This window comes from Cornus florida, unplaced genomic scaffold, assembly GCF_030987335.1.
Source record: "Cornus florida cultivar Cherokee Brave unplaced genomic scaffold, ASM3098733v1 CherokeeBrave_3.0.0_Hap2_Chr02, whole genome shotgun sequence".
NCBI classification, from domain to species: domain Eukaryota; kingdom Viridiplantae; phylum Streptophyta; class Magnoliopsida; order Cornales; family Cornaceae; genus Cornus; species Cornus florida.
This window is the reverse complement of record NW_026775572.1, coordinates 103768993-103788483: the sequence shown is the minus strand read 5'-3', so window position 1 is coordinate 103788483 and position 19491 is coordinate 103768993. Positions and strand designations below refer to the sequence as shown.

The 19491-nt window shown below is 37.5% G+C and overlaps 1 pseudogene; it reads left to right on the top strand.

Annotated features, from left to right (window-relative positions):
- Positions 1-5038: 5038 nt before the first annotated feature.
- LOC132297884 (small nucleolar RNA R71) lies at positions 5039-5137 on the top strand (annotated as a pseudogene).
- Positions 5138-19491: the final 14354 nt, after the last annotated feature.

The following is a 19491-nucleotide window of genomic DNA, read 5'->3' as shown; positions in this document are numbered from 1 at the left end:
GTGTTGGCGTGGATGGATACTACAGCATCCTCCAAAGCCTGGAGTCGCTCTCCAAAACCGGGTGTCTGTGCTGGAGCCTCAAGTGTGGCTGGATCGGGAGAATGATGATCATGATCCTGCTCCGCATCTTGAATGGGTGACCCAACTAGAGAGTGCTGTTCTGCGTCCTCTGTAGGCTGCTCCAAATTGATGTCCATATGTACGGCAGCTAGATCGACTGGTATATCATCCGCTGCCAGGCCTACTGCTGCTGCCATCTCCTCTACCTCAAGGTCCTCTACCGCCTCTACTGCGTCATCCTGTAATCTCGCGATAATAGCTTTATAGCTCTTATCCCAGTCCTTCTTCATGAAGGAAGAGGATCCTCTCTTAGGGCGCTCCTATGGATGGAAATGGTTGTGCTGGTCTAACAAGATCTGGGTGATGAGGTGGCCAAATGGGAGAAACTTAGCCCTTTTGGGCCGTTCATTGCTAATGTGATTATCATAGAGCTTCCTCATCACGCTCCAGATGAGCGCAGGGATAGACCGCCAATGCCCTGTATAAAAAAATGTACAGAGCTGTCAAGTAGTCGCCTCTCCGCTGAATCTTATGGCCAGCCATGAAAACGTTACGGAACAAGACTGAGTCAAAGAACCATAAGTCATTTGGTAAATAGGTGCGGGTGGCGAAGGTCTCGCCATTGGCATAATGTCCTATAAGGAAAATGGCCATATTTGCATATGAAGGCCGGTATAGCCTGGGATATGTCTCTTGTAGCTCTGGAGGGCAGTCATGTGGACAATAGCATGATCTGGATAATGTGTCCATAGTGATAGAAATCAGATGGCCATCAATGGAGGTCCTCAGCTCCGCCGTGTTACGCAGGGCAGGCCGAAAGTTCTGGAAAAACATCCGTACTAGCCTCGGGTACACCGGGTATGTGATAGGGGCAAGAATGGCTATAAGGCCCATCCGTAGTATATCATCATATGCGGATCGGGTAAGTACCAATCGAAAAAAGAAGTCTGTATCGAAGATCAACTCGTGCGCCACTGAAAGGTGAGAGTATCTACGTAATAGCTGGTCTAACTCCTGGTCTGGCTAAGCTAGCTGTGGTCGTGGAGGTGGTGGATGCTCAGCCTGAGCTGAATGAGAAGGAGATGTGCCAGCATTAGAGTGTAATCTGCTGTCAGAATGGGGGGACTATATGGGCTTTGCTGGCTCCTCCTATATGGGGTCCTGGGCATGAGATGGACCTGCCTCGTCGTCCAAACTCTGCCTGCCCTTGTGGTGATAGTGTCAGCGGGCTACAGTCTTAACCCTAGCCCTGGCCTGTAAAATAATTGGAAATTTACAAAAGAAGTCAGTGCCAGAATAAAGAGTTTAAAGCACAAAATAGAATCATGTATTTTAAGTAAGATAGACAAAACAGATAAATGACATGAATCTATAGAAGTGACAGGATGTGAACATACTAAGCAGTATAAGTGTAAAATGCATCTAATGTGGAAAATCACAGGCATTGGGCATGAATGAGATAGCATGGACACAAGATAAGATGCATGGAATGTGTATATAAAATCTGTGAAGTTCGATCGATCACAAAAAATGTGAGATCGATCTCACATGATCAATTTGAGAAACTGAGAAACTAAGTTCGATCGATCGAACTGTGTGAAGAATATAAGCAGTCACAAATCTATGACGTGGATGGCACGGGGCCTTCACGAACAAGGTCGTTAGCCCATCAACACAACATGGCATTAATCCCTATCACTGAAGAAGGCCCATACTCCCAAAATCAAATCAAAAATTAAAAAACTAACACAATATATATACACATATAGACATATTTATACAAAGTGAGTCGAAGCTTCATCAATGGAGCTTTTCATCATCAAAATAACATGGATCTAACATTTAAAGCATGTATGTATTAAATAGATGCTTGAATCACAAAGGGGGATTCGGATCTCACCTAAAAACTGAGAGAGAGAAGTGGAGAATCGAAAGGGGTGAGATGCGAAATCCAAGAGGAGAGAGAGAGAAACAATGCTCTAGATGCTCACTGGAGGTCTGGCCGGAGATGGGAGAGTGGATGGGTACAGCGGCGATGAGAGGGTTAGGGCTTTGAGAGGGTTAGATCGATCTTTGAAATCGATCTTCAAACCCTCAGGTTCATTTTTTAAAAACTTCCCCGAACCAGTTCGATCGATTGAAGTGAAACCTCAGATCGATCGAATTGAGATGATCTCTCCTTTGAAATTTTTTTTTTTTTTAAATTTTTGAAATTTTTTTTTTTAGAAATAAAATAAAATAAATAAATAAAATGACAGTAAAAATTAATAAAATATTTTTTTTTTTTTTGAAATTTTTGAATATTAAGAAATTAAAACAAAGTCAAAGATAGTGAGATGAAGAACAGAGATCGATCTGAACAAAATGTTCAATCGACCTGACAGAGAGCTAAATATGCAGGTTTTTAGGTTTAAAATTTTTCTAAGTGTTGGAACTCAAGATTGATCGAACTTGAAGTTTGGATCGATCTAAGGACTTATGATCGATCTGAGAATAAATTCAATCGATGGGACAGAGAGGTGATTTGGATGCAGGTTTTATGCAGGTCAAAAATTTTCTAAGTGTTAGATGTAGGTCGAAGTTTGATCGATCGAATACTCCTTGGAGATCGATCGAACTTATGCAAAATACTTAATTTCAACATAAAAGTGTATGCAGTCCTAATCACTGTTCCTAGCAATGCATGTGAACCCAAAGCCAATATCTAGACTTCGCAAGAAATAATATTAAAGATAGAAATGAGGGAGGAATAGGGTTTTGACACCCTACGAAATGTCTTGCTAGTCTTTAACGTCTCTAGCAAGACGTTGGGCTCTTTTAGCCCGGATCAAACATCTTGTAGTGCATCCCCTCCTCAATGAGGTAATAAGTGCTTTGAACTCCACCCAACAATGGTTCTTTAAGGAACTTGTTGGATTAAGCTCAAAAGATGTTTTCGGTCCTTGGTCAATGCAATCTTTGGGCTTCCACGCCCTTTCAAAACAAGATTTTGAACCAACTTTATTTGGTTTCAAGGTTGAAGATGGACTTTTTAAAACTTTGGTCACACACAAAAACTCAATTCCTTCACTTTTCAGGTCATGACATTTCTCTACAACATTAATCTCTTCATACTTATCAAATGAATTGGGGGTTGGATTAAAAATATTCAACTTTACCTTCATGTGGCCAAATGAAATTTTTATTATCCCCGTCCTATAATTGATGTTGGCATTCGTGGTTGTTAAGAAAGGACGGCCAAGGATAACAGGAATTTGGCTCTTAGGATTTGGAACCGGATCTGTGTCAATGACAACGAAATCAACGGGAAAGAAGAATTTATCAATTTTAATCAACACATCCTCAATGATACCCCTAGGCTTTTTGATTGATCGGTCGGCAAGTTGCAAAACTACCGACGTTGGTTTCAAGTCTCCTAAGCCTAATTTGACATATACCGAGTATGGAAGAAGATTAACACTTGCTCCTAGGTCAAGTAAAGCCAGATTAATGATATGATCACTAATGATGCCTGAAGTGGTAAGTGAACCAGGGTCCTTAAACTTTGGAAGAGTGTTATGCTGCAAAATTGAGCTTACTTGCTCGGTTAAGACCACTTTTGTAGGTGCTTGGGTTTTGTTCTTCCTCTTTTGGGTGCACAAGTCTTTCAAGAATTTGGCATAAGCCGGAATTTGCTTGATTGCATCAAAAAGTGGAAGATTGACTTTCACTTGCCTAAACACGTCCATGATTTCATTTACTTTGGCCTTTCGCTTGTCATTTGAAATGGATCCTTTTAAGGCATCCGGAAATGGAGCTTTTGGTTCAAAAACCTTTCAGAATTTTTCTTTGAAGTCTCTTCAACACAAGAAGTTTCCAAATCATTTTGCAAATCTTTCTTTTAAAAATCACTTTTCATAACTTTCTCATTTATATGGTCATGCACATGCAATTAAGGAGGAATATGATATGAAACGGGACGGGTGTCAACTTGTGGTTGCACCGGTTCACTCTTTTCATTGGACATACCTACTTGGTTGTCCACAATCTTTCACTTCTCAAGGTAGTCACCGCATTGACATGCTCTATTATGTGACCTTCCGATGAGGAATGAGTCTCCACAACACATTGTTGCTTTTGTGGGGCATTCAAAGGCATTTTTCCCTTTTCTCTTGCATTTAAAGTGCTAGCTATTTGCCCTACTTGGGTTTCTAGCTTAGCAATGGATTGAGAGTGAGAATGAAGTAATTGTGTGTTTGCTTCTAAAGTGCCCAAAGCGGTCAAAACTTTCTCTTCAAAAGCGGGACTTCTAACATTTCCTTGGGAATATGATGGTTGATTAGGGAAATGATAATTAGAGAATTGGTTTCCTTGTGATTGGTATGATGATCTAAAACCTTGGGAACCTTGGCCTTGTAGTGGAGGTGGAATGTACTTTCCTTGAAAACCACCTTGGGAAGGGTTTGAGCCCTCCCCTTGGCTTTTCCAAGAGAAATTCGGGTGATTCCTCTAACTAGGATTGTAGGGATTGCCATAAGGATTGTTCCCTTCATTCACAAATGTTGTATTTACTTGTTCAAGATGCTCACTTTGCCCATGTCCATGGGGACAATTGGAAGTAGAATGTAAAACACTTGAACAAGTCATACATGTCTCATTAGATGCATGATGAGAATGGTTAGGGAAGGAAGAAACTTGATTCGCCGAGTTTTGGTTGATCAAAAATTGATTAAACCTTTGAGATAATGACTTCATTTTGGCGGTAATTTCATTGGAGTGGTCGACTTGATGTAAGCCAACACTCTTCCTACCATTAGAATTTCTACCATTCTTCGAAGATAAAATACGATGCAAAGAATTTTCACTCATTCTCTCATAAAGACGCCACACGTCATCCTCATGCCTATCAATGTAAGAGCCACCCATGGAAGCATCAACTATACCCTTGTAACTATCTGATAAGCTCTCAAAGAAATATTGAACTATATGCCATTTGTGCATGTCATGATGTGGACACTTCCTAAGCAATTCATTAAAGCGTTCCCATGCCTCATGAAATATTTCTCCATCCCCATGTGAAAATTCTCGAATTGAGGTTCTATGTGACCAAGGTCCTCCACATGGTCCTCATTATGTCCTTCCATTGAAGAAATGAATTGAGTAGAACTACCTCTTCCCCTAGGGTTTCGAACAATGGATTCAAGATAAAAATTTAAAGGGACAAGAGTGGGTCTCAATGATCTACGACCATGCATGCACAATGCAACACAACAAGCAATAACAACAAACACTTCACCTTCACAACAAATCAACAATCAACAAACTTTCTCCACATACAATGTTCTCATACTCACATACTTTAACAATAATATGCAAGAAAAGTAAATTGCCTCCACACGGGCTCATGATTTATCTAAGAATTGAAATACAAGCCTCCACGCGGACCAACGATTTAACTAAGAGTTTGAGTAAGAAAAAGCTCACAAAGGTCCTTTAGCACTTCAACTCCAAATTTTTAGCTTTTAGCATAGCAATTTTTAGATTTTTAGCATTTTTCCTTGCTTGTTTAGCTCTTTTGCTTAGATGTTCCTATACTCACCTTCTTAGCCCAATGCTCCTTGTCAATCAAGAATAAACACAATAAGTAATAAAAATTGAAAACAAAGTAAAGGCACGATCAAAAGAGTACTAATTCCTAATTGATTCCACAAATACGATGTTGCCAATCAATCAATCCCCGGCAACGGCGCCAAAAACTTGGTGTATGGATCTGGATCGTTGTCAAACCCAAAAATTTTATGCTATATGGCCAAGTTTTATGTTTAGAAATTGCCAATACTACCTTTCACTAAATATATAGCTAGGGTGAGTAGGGATCGTCCCAAGGGATTGAGGGTCGCACTAGGTTGAGGAATCAAAATTAGGGTTAGTAGGTCGAGTGATCAAAGTAGTGGTTGGTTGGTTGAATTAAACTAGATGCAATTTAAATTAAAGTAAATAATGCAATAGAGAGAATAAAAGAGAGAGAGATCTTGGGGTTTAGAGATCACCACTAAACATAGATTTTTTACACCTTTAATGAATAATTAATGAGGGGAAGAACATGTATTGCAACAAAGTGTGTGTGTGTGGTTGTTCCAACAAGCATGGATGACAAATTAAGCATATATTGTCTAAACAACATGGTGAATAGCACAACATATCAAATTAAGCCATTAATTTTTCTTTAAGCTCATAACCATACACATCACAAGGTTAGAGATATATGTTACTTACTTTTCATAAGTATGGAACATCAACAACAAGCATGGATTGTCCTCCCATTTAACAACTACACCACAACTAAGCTAATAACATGAAATTAAACTAATTAAACTAAGGGAAAGGAACAATCTATCAAGAAATGAGTATGAATCATCAAATAAACCACAAGAACATAATATTAAGCACTATGTCTTGACAATCTCTAGATCTATAGCATTAATATACATAGACATGCATCAATAACACAAGAAATAGAGACAAACACATGAACATCTATTCTAGCATATATAGACATATGGATAGAATGAAATGATCAATTGGAAGCATTAAACCACATAAATCATTGAATAAATAAGATCTATATATATATAAGTGTCAAGACATGAATCACAATACAAATCCCCAAAAATCAAGAAGTAGAAAGTATGCTTAGGGCTAATTCTAGCCCCAAGAGGGTGTCTAGCCACTCATGGATGATGTCCTCTAACCCTCAAAGGCAAGCTCTATGGAAGAAATCTACTCCTTGGTTGATGAAAAAGTCTCCAATGGTGTCTCTAGCCTCCTCCTCTCCTTTGCTTCCTCACTAAAAGTTCTCTAAAAATCCTCCCTCTAGATGAATCTACAAGGTATGATATGATATATGTAAAAAGTAATCCTTATCCTTATATAGATAGGTCAAATGACACCCAAAATGAGCTAGGGTCGTACAATAACTTTTCCCCAATAATTGGATAAAGGACAACTTTTTGTGAGCTGGAAATTTAACTTTTTCGCACTGGAGGAAGTTCGGTCGATCGAACCTGTAATGACCTGGTCTTTTTCCTCCTTTTCCATTTTCGGCAATTTTCTTTTTTCGTCTTTTGCCTATTTTGTCTTTTCCTTATTTTGTCTTTTAGTCATTTTTCATTTTTCCTTGCATAACCTCACTTGTTGTGCTCGGATTTGATTCCGATTTTGCATGCATTCATGATATTTGATTTCCATGACATTGGTATTTTTACTTTTCTTGAAAAGCATGCTAGATTAGTACTTTTCTTGTAAAGAGCATGAATGCATACTTTAGTGTAATTATTTATAACTTTTGGAGTTTTAGTGTAATTATGTAAAATAATTATTTTTCATTTTCGGGACCTTTTTGCAATTTATTTTGGAAGATATTTTAAAAAAGGACCAATTTGCAATTTTTGGAAAGTGTGACAAGTGTCACACTCTCATGGAGCCATTTGTTGGCATTTAGGTGAAGAGACTTGGTACCATGACTTCTTGACATTCGGTGGATGGAGATTTATCCATGTGTTGTCCTTAGATTGGTGTACATGTAACCATTGATTGTTGACAAGTGTGGGTCTACTATTAAGTCTTGGAAGGGGCATTGGATTAGTGACAAGTGTAGGTTCACCATTTAGTCTTGCATTGTGTGTGTGTGAGAAGTAGTGCAAGAACACATAGTGAGTGAAAGATTTCTAGCCCTTCCACTCACCATTTTTACATTTTACCTTCTTCATGTCATTATCTCTCATGAACCCTAGCAAAGACTCCATTAGAGGGAAAGCTTAGTATAGAACTTTGACTTCACATTTGGCATTCTTCCACTCACCCTAAACCTTTGACCTTAGGAGAGAAAAGATTCCTTTCACTCTCCTCTTCAAGAATCCTAACCTTGTTTTCCATTTTGTGCTTGGTAGCTTGGATTATAGATATTCAATTCTCTATTGAGGTAGGGGTGGTAGTATGTTTATATTCTAAGTGTTTTATAGTCCTTGTGGTTTAATATATATTGTACACATACTTTTAATATGATAGTATTGCATATTATAGGAAACCCTCACTTCTTGACTTAGGGTTTATTGATTTAAGCATGTATGATATGTGTGAACCATGTGTAGGAGGATTATATAATTTAGTAGCATGCTAAATTCTAGAAATTTTACATATGTTAGTGATGTGGGACACTTGTAGAATTATTGATGTTATATGCAATTTCTATTGATATGAATTGCTATATTTGTTGTTACAATAATTCTATGCCCTTGTGAATTACTGATTGTAATTATTTAGGAGCTTATTGCTATGATGTTGATAATTAGTATATAGAGCTTGTTATTGAGGCATGACTTGAATTGATAAATTTGTGATATTGTATTGTGCATAATATCATGATGTGAATTTGTCATTTGTAATACCATTCTAGATTTGGATCCCTAAGACATGGTTTGTGTGGTTTCAAAATACTTGTGCACAGAAGGTGGTTTGTATGCCTTATTATATATATATATAAGTTTTGAACTTGATATATATTTTGGAATCTCTTGGGACATTGTTACATGTGACATGGCTAAAGTTTGGCTTTAGTGCGGGACGTATGAGTTCTCCCCAATTGAGATAGTGTGCACTAGGGTGGTCTTCCCAGCGAGTTAATGCCCGGAATAACCGTATTGATCTTGGTTAAGTCCGAGACGTGATGTCCAAGTCTTCCATTACTTGTTTTCGCATTAAATTTCAAATTGACAACCAATGCTTAATTGTAGCTTGAAATTCTTGTTATTGGCGAATTGATGTTGTTGAGTACATTGATAATTATTTGTGTTGCTAAAGAATCATTTAAGTTAGTTTAAGATGATCCCTTAGAACACCTCGAACATAGACGTTAAGTTGAATGATCCTTGTATTCGTCTATATTGATCTTGCAATGATATTGAAACTTTAGGGTATATGCATATGCTTCTCCTACGAGTAACTTGATTACTCACCCTAGTGGTTTGGATTTTTTTCAGATAAGGAGACCATGTTCATGGATGCTCATCATCCTTAGAAGCTTTTGAGCTATTTGAAGCATTTTTGTATATTAACATGCAAGTGTTTAACATGTTTAACTTTTGAAGTTATAATTTTGTATACCATGTATATATGGTACTTTTAAAGATTATGTAACCTCTTTGATGTGTAAAGATGCTTAATTAATCACTCTTGACATTAGAAGCATGTATGTAATGAGGCCAAGGGCCAAACATGTCTATTTTTGTACTTAGACACTTTTTGTATCAAAGTTTTGCTTTAAATGTCTTTTAATCAAAATTTGAGGTTTGAGAGGTCAAAATCTTGTAAATGATGTGTATGAGGCCATGGGCCATTATTTTGTACTCAAATATCTATAGCAAAGATGTTAGCATGTTCACATATCCATTTTCTATTGAGCAATCAGTTTTGTGCATTCATTTTTAAATTAAAACATCATGGGATTCAAGTTGAAGTGGAACTTTAGCACCTTCAGTAGATAGCAGGTTCAACAGTAGGTTTTCGAAGTGTTTCGGTCGACCGATGGTTAATGGTTTGGTTTTTGCACAGTAACATCAAATTCTAGTAGCCAAAAACACTGTTCAAGGGTCATTTCGGTCGACCGAACCTTTATTTCGGTCTACCGAAGCAATTGGAACCTTTTCTTCATGATTTTAGGTCTCAGTATCTTCATTTCGGTTGACCGAAATAGCTAGAACCCGAGCCTTGCCTCTGTTGAGTTGCAGCACTGATCATCCGACTTCAACGGGTCATAACTTCTTTGTTTCTAATCCAAATAGGGTGATTCTTGAGCCTAAACTCAAGGATATTGAGTCAAATTTCCAATGGTACCAATTCCATTCTCAAATTCCAAACACAGTGGGAGTTATGTATATTTTAGTGAAGTAGTGTCAGTTTTCACTTCAACCGAGACGGGGCATTTTGTGGGATTCTTAGCCAATGTTCACAGAACCTCTTGGAATATTTCAAAATAATTAGATTAGGTTGAATTAACCTTGTTTGACTTGTTTAGAGTCAAGTTTCTCCTTTTAATAGTGAATTGACCTTTTTGCCCCTTGGATAGCAAATTTTGTCCTTTTTGACCTTTGTTTCCGTTTTTATCCTCTTTAAGTTCCATGACCTCATGGAGGGTCACATTTGTGTCTTAGGAGTGACTCCTATCTCTAGAGACCTTGGTTTACCTTTAGCTTTCGCATTTCGGATCCGTTATCGGATCACTTTCGATTCATCACTGACGCATCGGGTTAAAAAATTTGGGCTGTCACAGAACCTTAGACTTGGATCGATCGAACATGGTTGAGATCTATCGAACTTAGGCTAGATCGATCCATGATGGCGGAGCCTTTTTGGATAAAAACAAGTTTGAGATATTTTGAGAGATATTTTTGGGAAAAGGACAAAAGCGGTTGGTAGGGAGGTATAACTGGATAAGATCAATCATTTGGATAAGGACAAGAATGTTCGATCAATCATAGAAGGGAGTTGGATCGATCAAACTTTGAGATCTTTGAACAGGGACAAACATGGCTCAGATCCATCTTGAAGTGCTGAGATCGATGAAAGTTGGATCGATCGAACTTTTCTTGAGATCGATCGAAGTTGCTGAAATTCCACCCTTTGTTTCTTTTTGCTCTACTTTGCTCCTTTCTTTGACTCATCCCAGAATTGCTTCATTTTTATTCTTATTTGACTGAGTTAGCTTATTTTGGGGATAAGTACCTTAAAATGGAAATAACACGAAATCAATACAAAACGGTAAAATAAGATAAATAAAGATTCTAGAATACCTAAGCTTAAGGGGTTTAAATACGTACTTTTCAGCGCTCATCACCGGTTGCTAATCCTACCAACCACATCTTAATCATCTAAGGAAGGCCATTTATTGCCACCGCAAATGCTACCATTAATTGTAGATCTAGGTTTATGGACCTCTCTTTCGGTAACATGATGGTTAAGCTTAATGTTTTTAATACAAGGCGAAATCCCATAGATGAAGACGAGTGTTGTCTCATAGATGTCTTAGATGAGGTTGTTAAGGATTCCATTTCTTCTATGATTATAAAAAAAGCCAACCAAGGATAATCTTCCACCCCTTCTATCCGAGGATCCTCTTGCATCTTGTCTCTTTGAAATGTATGAGAATTGTGGGTTTGACAATAAGGGGTCAATGAGTGAGGTTAATGATTTAATGGAATCCGTTGCAAGTTTGGATTTTCCACCTTGGAAAGCTCCAAAAGAACCTCTTCCTCCACTCTCTAGCACTCCACCGGTCCCATCTTTAGTCTTTCCACCCACTCTTGAGCTTAAAACTCTTCCTCCTAATCTTAAGTATGCCTTTTTGGGCCCAAAAAGAGACTCTTCCAGTCATCATTTCTTCAAGTCTTGAAGAAGACCAAGAGAATAAACTTTTAAATGTGCTTAAAGAAAATAAGGAAGCTATTGGATAGAGTGTGGTGGATCTAAAGGGAATTAACCCTTCTATTTGTATGCATCACATACTTATGGAAAAGGATGCAAAACCTTTTAGGGACGCCCAAAGGAGATTGAATCCAAACATGAAAGAGGTGGTTAAGAAGGAAGTTGTTAAACTTTTAGATGCCGATATAATTTATCCAATCTCTGATGGCAAATGGGTGAGTCCAACTAAAGTACTTCCCAAAAAATCAGGGATTACGGTGGTTGAAAATTCGAAAGGTGAGCAATTTCTAAGTGTACCGCCAATTCATAGCGTGTATGCATTGATTACTGCAAATTAAATGCTGCCACTAGAAAAGATCACTTCCCTTTGCCATTTGTTGATCAAATTCTAGAGAGATTGGCCAGATAACAATATTATTGCTTTCTTGATAGCTATTCAAGTTACAATTAAGTAGCCCTAGACCCTTTAAACTAAGAGAAAACCACATTTATTTGTCCTTTTGGCACATTTGCTTATAGACGGATGCCTTTTGGATTGTGCAACGCTCCCGCCACATTCCAAAGGTGTATGATGTCAATTTTCTCAGATATAGTGGAAGAATATCTAGAGGTCTTTATGGATGATTTTTCAGTCTCTGGGTCTTCATTTGATACATGCCTTAAAATTTTATCTCTGGTGCTAAAAAGATGTCGTGAAACAAACCTTATTCTTAGTAGGGACAAGAGTCATTTCATGGTTCAAGAAGGTATTGTTTTGGGTCATGTCATCTCAAAGAGGGGTATCAAGGTTGATAAAGCAAAAGTTGAGCTCATTTCTGAATTGCTTCCACCTTCTACAGTGAGAGAGATTCGCTTATTTTTAGGTCATGCCGGCTTCTATCGCCGTTTTATCAAAGACTTTAGCAAAATTGCTAGACCCTTGTGCAATCTTCTTGCCAAGGAAACACCATTCGTCTTTGATCAAGCATGCCTTGATACTTTTCGTAAACTGCATGACTTATTGTCATCTACCCCTATTATACAACCACCCAATTGGTCATTACTATTTAAAATCATGTGTGATGCCTCTGATATGCCATGGGAGCAGTTTTGGGACAAAGAATAGGAAAACTTCCATGCGTTGTATACTATGTAAGCAAGGCTTTCTTGGGAGCTTAATTGAATTACTTCATTACCGAGAAAGAATTACTTGCCGTAATGTATGCTCTTGATAAATTTCGGTCCCATCTCTTAGGATCTAAAGTCATAGTCTATTCTGATCATGCTGCTTTGAGGCATCTTTTAACAAAGAAAGAAACAAAGCCTCGTTTGATAAGATGGATTTTGCTTCTTCAGGAATTTGATTTTGAAATCAAAGATAAGAAAGGCACCGAAAATTTGGTTGCCGATCATCTTTCAAAGTTAGTGGTAGAATCTTCCCCAAGCCCACCAATTCGTGATTTATTTCCGAATGAACAACTCTTCCCAATCTCTAATGGGAAAATGCCTTGGTTTGCCGATATTGTGAACTTTCTTGCAATTGGCAAACTTCCAACTAATTGGTCAAAGCAAACAAAGAAGCGTTTCTTTGCCAACATCTGCAATTACTATTAGGAAGATCCTGTCTTGTTTCGATATTGTCTAGATCAAATAGTGAGAAGATGTATTCCGGAGAGTGAAATTCCAAGTGTCCTTGTGTTTTGTCATACCCTTGCATATGGCAAGCATTTTAGTGCAAAGAATACAGCTTTGAAGGTGTTTCAAAGTGGGCTATTTTGGCTCACCATCGATAGAGATGCCTACAATTTTTGCAAGGAGTATGAGAGATGCCAAAAAATGGGATCAATATCAAGAAGAGACATGATGCTCTTGACAAATATTCTTGCTGTTGAGATATTTGATATTTGGGGCATTGATTTTATGGGTCCTTTTCCTATGTCCTATGGATTTCAATACATATAACTTACTGTTGACTATGTTTCTAAGTGGGTGGAGGCTTGTGCTACCAAAACCAATAACCAATCCGTGGTTGTTTAATTCTTTAAATCCAACATTTTCACTCGTTTTGGTATGCCAAGAGTCATAATTAGTGATGGAGGAAGGCATTTTTGCAATCAATTCTTAAAGCAATTATTTCTTAAATACTCCGTTACTCATAAGGTCGCCACCCCTTACCATCCTCAAACAAGTGGGCAAGTAGAAGTTTCAAATCGGGAAATTAAACATATTCTTGAGAAAACGATCAACACAACCCGGAAGGATTGGTCACGCAAGTTGAATGATGCTTTGTGGGCTTACCGAACGGCATATAAGACTCCCATTAGCATGTCTCTTTATAGACTTGTTTATGGAAAGCCTTTCCATCTTCCGGTTGAGTTAGAACACAAAGCTATGTGGGCGATTAACAAGCTCAATCTTGACCTTGACAAAGCCGAAAAAAATCAGTTACTTCAATTGAATGAGTTGGAAGAGTTGAGACACAATGCTTATAATAACGCCAAACTCTACAAAAAGCAAACTAAAGCTTTTTATAACAAACACATTATGAAAAAATCTTTTGAACCCGCCCAAAAAACATGGCTCTTCAACTCTAGATTAAACTCTTTCTTGAGAAGTTGCGAACCAAATGGGAAGGTCCATATGAGATCATCTCTGTTACGCCTCATGGGGTGGTTGAAATTCAAAGCTTAAAAGATGGAACTACATTCAAAGTGAATGGACAAAGGTTGAAACCCTACATTGTGGGGCAAGTTTTTCAAAGACATACGGAAACCGCCCTCTTAGTGGATCCTATCTACAAAGAGATCTAGTGATGAACTCAATGTTATCAAAAGGAGTTTAATTTGTTTCTCCCTTGGTATCATTCGTTCTCTTTGTTTTCGTCCCCATCATCATCGATTTGCTGGAAGTAGTTGTGCAATGCAAAATGCAAGAATTCTTGCTTGTTCGATCGATCTGAGAAGAAGTTCGATCAATCAAACATCTCTCTGCATACTCTCATCTTTCAATTTCATCGTGCGATGATTCTCTGCATATTTCACTCCTCTATGTATCGTGTGAATTTTTCTCTCAAATCGATCTAAGCATTGTCCGATCGATCCAACTTTTCCTTGGATCGATCTCAGTTTTATACTTCGAAAATTTTTTGAAACTTTAAAAAATCAACTCTCTGTGTATCGTTCGAAGTTGTCTGCAGGTTTTCACATTCTCGTTTTCACATTCTCTATCGATCGAGTTTCAATCGATCACATCCTTGCCACTTTGACTTTTGACTTTTTCTTCTTTATATTTTTTAGTTTAATTTTTTTTTTCATTTTTTTTTTTTTTTACTTTTTCCATTTTCTTTTCTTTTATTTAGTTACTTTTCTCTTGTAAAAAAAAAAAAAAAAAAATCATTCTTTATTTCCTTCCACTTTTATTTACTTGCCTTTTTATTTTTATTTGTGTACATATTTGTTATGTCTAAAAAAAAATCAATCAATCTTTCAAAGCAGCATTCAATCTTGCTAGAGACGTTAAACTTAGCACCTATTTTGCTTACCTTTTACATTTTCATTTTTCTTGTTTCTACCAAAAAAAAAAAATTTGCACTCTTATGTGTAGTCATGCTATTTTCATGCTTTAGCCAAGGCTTACTCTCATATCTCTCTTTCATATTGTACTATATTGCTTTAGAATGCATTATTTGATTATTCTTATCTTATTTGATATTTGATGTGAGTTTGCTAGTGTGATTATTCAAATAAGTTGTTGATTCCAAGTTTGGGGGAGACCCTTTTCATATTAGATCATTGTCGGGTTTCATGCTTTCGCCACCACGGTATACTCTTTCCATCTTTTCTATTGTTCTCATTGCACATTGAGGACAATGTGCGGTTTAAGTTTGGGGGTAAGGTGGCTTTGTTGCATTCTATTTAAGTTAAGCTTTAAATGCATGATTGAGATTTGAGATTGATGTTAGCTTTGATTTTGATCTTTTGAGGACAATATTGCTTAAAATTTAAAAATTGCTTAACTTGAGAGTCCAATACTCCTTGTATGCCTTGTGGATGCCGTTTATGAGTAAATTTTTTGAAAGATTGATATCTTGCTTGCATTTGTAGTCCACATCATCTTGATTTTATGATTGTTTTGAGATTCACTCTAGGATTCTACACCAGCACAGGTGCACACTAGTATTGATTTGTGGGGTACATGCTTTGTTGATTATTGAATTGGTTATATCCCAATTGAGCTAGTAGTGCATTGAAAGCTTTCATTCTTGATAAAGGTGGATAACAAACCTTTTTTATTGAGTAACCGGGATTCTAGCCTTATCAAGCACTGAATTTCTCGCACCGAAAGGTGGAGGGCACAAACTCTAGGTTAATAATTGAACTTGCTAAAAAAAAAAAAAAAAATGTTGCAAAAGCAATAAAAAAAGTGAGAACTTCTCCTAAAAGGTGAGAGTGAGAAATGATTAGATGGAGGTTATTTTGATTTGTAACCTAGTTGATTTGAGCTTGTTAGTTCTTAGGGGTGTTTAAACACCTAATGCCCTAAAGCCATCTAGTTTGGGAGTCATTGACCTAACGCCCGACCTCATGGATCGCTAGAAAGCTTAATAGATCAACACATTGCACTATGCTTCCATCTTTGATCCTTAGGGATAGGAAAAAAAGATTTCGAGTGAAAAGAATAAACGCCCCTAGATCAATAAAGCTTTAATAAAAGGTTCACTCTTTGTCTTGATGATCGGTACTAGATTTGTGTATTAGTTTGAGGGTAAGGATGTGATCATTTCTTTAGTTGGCTTAGATAGCAACATACTTGATGCCGGTCTACTCAAAAAGGATTCTAGAGTTGTTTTGATTTGCATGATCATTTTCTTAATGTGTGGATGACCATACTTACTTGCTTGATGTTGAGATTTTGGGAGATTGCTTGGAAATGGTTAAAAAATTACATACTTGAGGTAGTTTTCTCCCAATGCTTGTTTGCAATATTGGTGCCTTTTTTGTGAGAATGAGCTTAATGTTTGTGGGTATCATTTCTGGAAACCCTCACGAGACTTCACTCGTCCACTAGGGGTAATCTAGGGGTTTAAAAGGCTTGTTGCATGTGCTAAATGCAATTGTGTTCCCTACGAAAGTGGCGTTATCCATTTATTGCTTTCTAGTTCATAGTTATATAGTTGTTCATTTCAGTCCTTTACTTTGTAGTTCATTGCTAGGGACTGGCAATATTTAAGTTTAGGGGTGTGATGAGCACTGAAAAGTGCACATTTAAACCCTTTAAGCTTGAACGCTCTAGTACCTTATCCTAACTTATTTTCCCATTTTAGTCTAATTTCATGTTATTTCCCTTTTCAGGCACTTATCCCCAAAATAAGTTAATCTAGCTAAATTAGAGCATAAAAGATACAATCTCAAGCTCAATAGAAGAAAGGAGCAAAATGGAAGCAAGTTGGTGAAAGGAAGCACTCTTTGATCGATCGAACAGAGCTCAGATCAATCATACAGTGACCGTTCCAACAATGCCAAGATGGATCAAACCTTTTATCCTTATCCTCAGCAAAATACATTCTTCAATCGATCCAACAATTCTTCGATTGATCGAACATCTTTGATCTTATCCTCACCTATCACTTTTGTCCTCTTCCCAAAAATATCTCAGCCTTGTCTTTATTCCAAAAAGACACTACCAAGGTTCGATCGATCGAACCAACCTTGAGATCGATCAAACTGCCTCGAGTTGCGTGAAAAGTTTATTTCAAGCCAAATTAAATGTGTGCTCATGGTGCAATCATTGAGAGGTCCTAGTGCACGAGGTCTAACCATTGAGTGTGACATTTGAGCTACCTATATAAGGATTTTGGCTATTTTGAGAAAGGAGGTTGGTAAGATTAGAAAGACTTGGCTAGAGATTAGAGAGAGAATACTCAAATTGGAAAAGTTCTTCCTCTCTTCTAAGGTTTCCACCAAGGAGGAAGAAGATCATTTTTAGCAAGGAGATAGCCCCTTAGGGTCCCTTGAGGGTTAGATGACAACATCAATGAATGGCTAAACATCTTCTTGGGGCTATAGTTAGCCCTAAGCATGCCTCCTAGACTTTGATATTTTGTAATTAATGGGGATTAGTGTTGTAATTCTTGTTTTGACCTTTAATAAATATATAAATCTTGTTTCTACCATGATTTGTGTAGTTTAATACTTTCAATTGATCATTTCATTCTATTCATATGTGTATGTATGCTAGAATAGATGTTCATGTGTTTATCTCTAGGTTTTGTGATATTGATGCATGTCTATGTGTGTTGATGCTATGAATCTAGTGATGGTCAAGGCATGGTGCTTAAATGGAATACTCTTGAGGTTTATTTAATGGTTCATACTCATTTCTTGATTTATTGTGCCTCTTCCTTAGTTTAATTAGTTTAATTTTCATGTCGCTAGCTTAGTTGTAGTGTAGTTGCTTTACTTGCTTAGATTCGAGGACAATCCATGCTTGTTGTTTGATGTTCCATACTTATGAATGCAAGTAGTATATTTCTCTAATTTAACGATGTGCATTGAGTGTGGACTTAAAAGAAGGATTAATGGCTCTTTTTGATATGTTGTGCTATTCACAAGTTTGTCTAGACAATATATACTATTGGTCATCCATGCTTGTTGATTCAATTAATGACACACACTAGTATTGCAACACATATTCCCCCTCATTCACTACACATTGAGTGTCTAGGAAGGTGATGTTTAGTGGTGACCTCTAAGTCCCAAGACCCTTCTCTACTGTTTTCTACATTTTACTCTACTTCAATTGCTTTACCTTGCATGCATTTAATTGACATTGTAGTTAATTAACTAAACAAGCCATCTTTTGATCACTCGACCTACTAATCCAACATTGTTTCCATACAAATACGACCCTTTTTCCCTTGGGACAATCCTTACTGATCCTAGCTATATTTATAGTTAAAAGGGGTAGTGGCACTCTATAAATTCAAACTTGGCCACACTACACTCCACTTTTGCATGTAATTTGGTGCATTGGGATGACATACACCACTTGTCAGCAAGTGAAGGTAGAGCATCAACGACCGGTAGGATTATTGCAACCATTACCAGTAGCTTAGTGGAAGTGGGAGCATATCACTATGGATTTCGTAACGGGACTTCCAAGGTCTCAAGTAGGGAATGATGCCGTTTGGGTCATAGTTGACAGGTTGACTAAGACGGCTCACTTTTTGCCCATGGCAATGACAGACAATGCAGAGAAACTGAGTAGACTATATGTGAGGCAGATTGTCAAGCTTCACGGGGTTTCAGTATCCATTGTTTCAGATAGGGATCCCAAGTTCACATCTCACTTTTGACAGGGCTTTCAAGAGGCTCTTGATATAGGGCTTCATTTCAGTACGGCATTCCATCCTCAGACTGATTGTTGATGAGCACTGAAAAGTGCGCATTTAAACCCGTTAAGCTTAAGCATTCTAGTACCTTTATCTATCTTACTTTGCCGTTTTAGACTTATTACGTGTTATTTATATTTTCAGGCACTAATCCCAAAATTGAGCTAACTCAGCCAAATAAGAGCTTAATTGAAGCAATCCTGAGATAAACCAAAGGAGGGAGCAAATTGGAGAAAGAAAAGAGCAAAAAGGAATCAAGTTGTGCAGCTGAAAAGTTCGATCGATCCAACTTAGAGTTCGATCGATCGAACATCTATGATCGATCACAGTACTTCTCGATAGATCCAACCTTAGCCTTTGCAGAAATTCCAAGTTCGATCGATTGAACATCACCTTCGATCGATCGAACCCTATTTTGTCCTATTCAAATGATTGATCTTATCCACAACTGTACGCCTACCAACCACTTTTGTCTTTTTCCCCATAAATATCTTGAAAATATCCCAGCCTTGGCATTATCCGGAACAGTCAGACCACTTTGATCGATCCAAGATGCTGTTCGATCGATCGAACCCATTTTCGATCGATCCAAGTTAAGGTTCGAT